At 42.1% G+C, this 4,754-nt stretch overlaps 1 non-coding gene across 1 annotated transcript; it reads left to right on the forward strand.

Moving 5' to 3' along the window:
* Positions 1–3,230: 3,230 nt before the first annotated feature.
* TRNAE-UUC (transfer RNA glutamic acid (anticodon UUC)) lies at positions 3,231–3,303 on the forward strand. The gene has a single exon. It is a non-coding gene; the product is annotated as a tRNA-Glu (tRNA).
* Positions 3,304–4,754: the final 1,451 nt, after the last annotated feature.

Below are 4,754 nucleotides of genomic sequence, written 5' to 3' on the forward strand. Positions count from 1 at the left end.
AGCACGGTAGCTCGGGGCACACGATGAGTAGGTGTTCCAGGGAATTCAGGAGCAAATCAAGCATTTCTAATATTTTCCCATCTCCTTCTGCCTAGGGTATGACACAGACGAGAGATTTAGACATCACAGGACCATCACTTCATGGCAGGAGTTGATGAACGAGGAGACGGCAACAACCTCTGATGCTGCACGGCCTTTCCCACGTCACACACCTCTGCAGCTCACAGCTGTGGCCCTAACTCTGAGCTGCTTTAGGCGTAGGAGAGCGGTCGACAGGTGGTCTGCGGGAGTAGGAAGGAGTGACTACATCACTCACCTGTTTCCCTGGGGAACCTCAGGATATACATCCCATAGTTTCCACAGTGCAGAAGCGCAAGGGAAGAAGGAATCAAATGGCTTCGAGGAGTTTGTAAGACAAGGTGCATTGGCGATTTGGGGACCAGCCAAGATGTTTGCAGCTTTGGACAAAGACCAGATATTTATTTCAATTGTTGATACTTTTTAAATGTATGAAGTGAAATGTTATTGATAAATATATCTCTTCATGAGCTGAATGAGGACTCTTTTTGATTTTATATATGCATAGATATTGTGAAAAAAGAAAGCAAAATGGAGTCGCTCAGTCACGTCCGATGCTTTGCGACCCCATGGACTGTAGCCCTGACAGGTTCCTCTGTCCATGGAATTTTCCAGGCAAGAATACTGGAGTAGGTTGCCATTTCCTTCCCCAAGGGGATCTTCCCATCCCAGGGATTGAACCTGGGTCTCTGACACTGCAGGCAGACTCTTTACCGTCTGAGCCACCAGGGAATTATTGCTAAAGTGAGGCACTTTCATTCATGTATTTCATCTTCATGGATGTGGACTCTGAAAACACTTGACGCATGATTTGCAGTTGTAGAATAAATGATTTTTGTGATAGCAATGCTGTTTACATCTTTCAGTCATCCTGAGCTACAGTCTAAAAATGGTGTGGTAATTTATCACTCAAAATTATTTTTAATGATTTTATCAGTCACAGCTAAATTAAGTCCTCTTTGGATTTTATTAAGGCAAAGAAGTAGAAATCACTTGATAGAGACAATTTTTCCTTGGAGAAGGAAATAGCAACCCACTCCAGTATTTTTGCCTGGGAAATCCCATGGATGGAGGAGCCTGGCAGGCTACAGCCCAAAGGTTTACAAAGAGTCCAACACTACTTAGCCACTAAATTACAACAGCAGCACTTTGTTATGTTGTAATGTATTTCATTTTTGTTTCCCTACTGTAGTATAGCGTCAGGAATATTAAATGTTATTATTGTTATTTTGGCAAGTGAGATTTGAGTTGGAGATCTAGAGATCTGGACTTCTAGAATCCTGACTTATGTTATCAGCACTTTTACTAGCAAAAGGTCCAGTGAATAGTTTTGAAGTTTCTCTCTCTCTTCTCTCTAAAGCGTTTATTCAGCCAAATTCCAACACAATTATTCAAATCATCCAATAAAAATATATATTGGCATTTTAAAAATATTTTTGTTCTGTATCACCAAATAGGACTTTAAACTGTTTTTTGAGGTCTAGGAATTTCTAAAGGCAGGGTCAAGGCTCCATGTTAAGATTCTGGTGGATGATGCAGAGACCTACTGTCTTTGGTAAGTTGGAACAAGAGGGATTGTGAAAGGGGAGATGGGAGGTATATTCATCAGTTTCAAGATGTGGAATTAAAAAAAAAGCACAATGTGAGAGTTGTGAGTTAAGTTTTATTTGGGGCAAAATGAGGACTATAACCCAGGAGACAGCACCTCAGAGAGCTCTGAGACATTGCTCCAAAAAGGCAGGTGGGGGAAGGTCAGCATACATGTAATTTTGGTGAAGGAGGAATACATGCGATCAAGCACATACTTTTTCAGAAGGTTTCTACTAGTCATAAGGAGCAGTCATCACCACGAAGGATTTTGGTGCCTTTCTAGATATGCAAAGATACAAGAATTGGGCTCACAAAATCCTGAAAGCATCTAACTATCTGAAGACTGCCAGGTCCCCCTCCCCCCAACCCCAGGCACAGAATGCCTCGTTTCTGCTCTCCACCCTAAACTCTTTTAAGGGGGTGTTGAAAATCATAAGCTACGCAGCATGCCACTCAATCCTTGTAGAGGCAGATGGCAAGTGCCAATTTGTAGTTGACACCTACAGAATCCCTGGGATTTCAACCTCAGCCAAACGGATGTGAGTGCCCAGAACATTCTGTTGAGGACTTGAGTCCCAGAGTCCCTGTGTGTCTTGGGATAAATAATCTTTCTCCACCTACCACTTCCTATAACCTTCCTTCCCATAGTCAGTATTAAGGATATTAAAACCACAGTGACAGGTACTTAGAACTGGCCATAAAACAGTGAATAAAAGTGACTGGAAAGTCATGGCCTTTTCTTCACTGAGAGAAATCCCAATGGAACCAGAGACAAATTCTGAAGCACACTTTGTTAGCATTTAGGATAAATAAACATTTTCCATTGGCAGAGTTGGGGAAACTCGCCTTGGCACTGGACTTCGGAAATGCGGCGATTTATTTTGTTTGACTTAGTAGTTAGATTCTCTTCCCCCTGTGTTATGGAAGTGTCATAGCTGACATTTACCACCAGATACTGTGCTGGACATTTCACCCCTATTAATTTATTTATCTTAAAATAAATCCCATGAGGCAGGCGGTATTTTATTGCCTTATTTTACAGATGGGGAAACTGAGGCTGGGAGGGTGAGCACCTTTGCTGGCGTCCCCACAAGTAAAAAGTGCCAGAGCTGGACTTGAACCCAGGGAGTCTGGGACCAAAATCAGGCCCTCCTCTCAACTTAGCAAGTGAGTCCATGCTAATTTTGAGACATTCAAACAGCACTTTAGAACTCGAAACCAACCCACAGCTATCCTATGAAGATTCTAATGGGGGCTGCATTGAATTTGTGGAGCAATTGGAAAGCAGTTGACATCATTAGATATTTTCTCATTTCCTTGAAAACAAGGTGGGTATTTATTAGGTCCTTTTTGGGCCACAACTAGAAACAAAATTATGAAATGGAAAAGCTCACCAGTAAAGACAAACATACATTAGAAGTGGGAAACCATCCACATACAAAGCTAGGAGAGAGGGTAAAAGACAAAAGTAGTCAACTCATCTGTATCCACAGTAAGTAGGCAGGGGATACACAAACAGTTAGATGCAAAATATGACGTCAAAAACAGTAATTACAGGGAATTCCCTGGTGGTCCAGGGGTCAGGACTCCGTTCTTTCACTGCTGTGGGCCCAGGTTCAATTCCAGGTCAGGGAACTAAGATCCCACAGGCTGTGTGCAACCAAACCAAACAAAACAAAACAAAACAGTCATTGCAATGGGAGGGGAATACAAATGCAGGGCTTTTAAAAGAACAGATACTTAAAATAGCCGTATATAAATATGTATAATACACACACATATATAAAAATATCTGTTTAGACTACTGCACAAAGCCTCAGGTAGACCCCTTTTTAATCCAGAAGTAGAGTTTCATGACGTTATCTTTAAAGGTCTGCTCATTTCCAATTAAATGTATTTCAGCACATTTTTGCTGTTGCTATCGTTACCTTTGTCCATTCATCATTATTTCCACTGTGTTATATGCCCATAGCAGTTGGTTTATCAATTGTGCTTGATGTTTGTATGCTGATCTTGATCTTGTATTCAGCTAATCTGATGAATTCTCATGAGTTCTAATAGTGTTTTCAATAGGAAGTCTTTAATTCCCTGGTAGTTTTGATCAGCTGTCTGTAAGGGGCAACAGATTCCTTGATTTTTCTTTTCCCATGGATTTTTTCCACCCCCCTTGTTTGAAGAGAGTATTTTAACAACACATGTCCCTCTTTTTTTTTTTTAAAGTAGAAGTTATTTATTGGAGCAATTTTAGGTCCACAGCAAAATTGAGTAGCAAGTTTCAATATAGTCCCTGCCCCCACACAGGCACAGCCTCTCCCACTATCAACAGATCTCATCAGATGGTTCAACTGTTCCGATGATGAATCTACATTTGTAACTTGTGTGTGTGTGTCTGTGTGTGTGTGTGTGCACGCATGTGCTGCGCTCAGTCACATCTGACTCTGTGCAACCCCTTGGACTGTAGCCCACCAGGCTCCTCTGTCCATGGAATTTTCCAGACAAGAATACTACAGTGGGTTGCCATTTGCTATAGGAAAGATTAAATCTGACTCCTCATTGGACCTGCTTCTTCTACTTTAACCTTTGTATTCTGTTGCTTTTGCTCCAGGTTGTCATAAAGGGATATTGCCTACAAGCTTAAATTATACATAACAGTCCATCTCTGGGAACACAGCCTCCCATGTCATGAGAATTAAGCTAAAATACCTTTCATTGTTAGAGGAGGACTGACGTATATACACTGTCAAGTGTAAAATAGAGAGTTAGTGGGAAGCGGCTATGTAGCATAGAGAGCTCACCTCCGTGCTCTGTGATGACCTAGAGGGCTGGGATGGCACCCCACTCCAGTACTCTTGCCTGGAAGATCCCATGGACGGAGGGTCCTGGTAGGCTACCGTCCATGGAGTCACAAAGAGCTGGACACAACTGAGCGACCCCACTTTCCCTTTTCACTTTCAGAGGGCTGGGATGGGGGTGGGTGGGAGGGAGGCTTAAGAGGGGATGTATGTATGCATACAGCTGATTCACCTGGTTGTACAGCAAAAACTAATGCAACACGGTGAAGCAATTATCCTCCAGTAAAGAAAAAT

This window comes from Budorcas taxicolor, chromosome 25, assembly GCF_023091745.1.
Source record: "Budorcas taxicolor isolate Tak-1 chromosome 25, Takin1.1, whole genome shotgun sequence".
NCBI classification, from domain to species: domain Eukaryota; kingdom Metazoa; phylum Chordata; class Mammalia; order Artiodactyla; family Bovidae; genus Budorcas; species Budorcas taxicolor.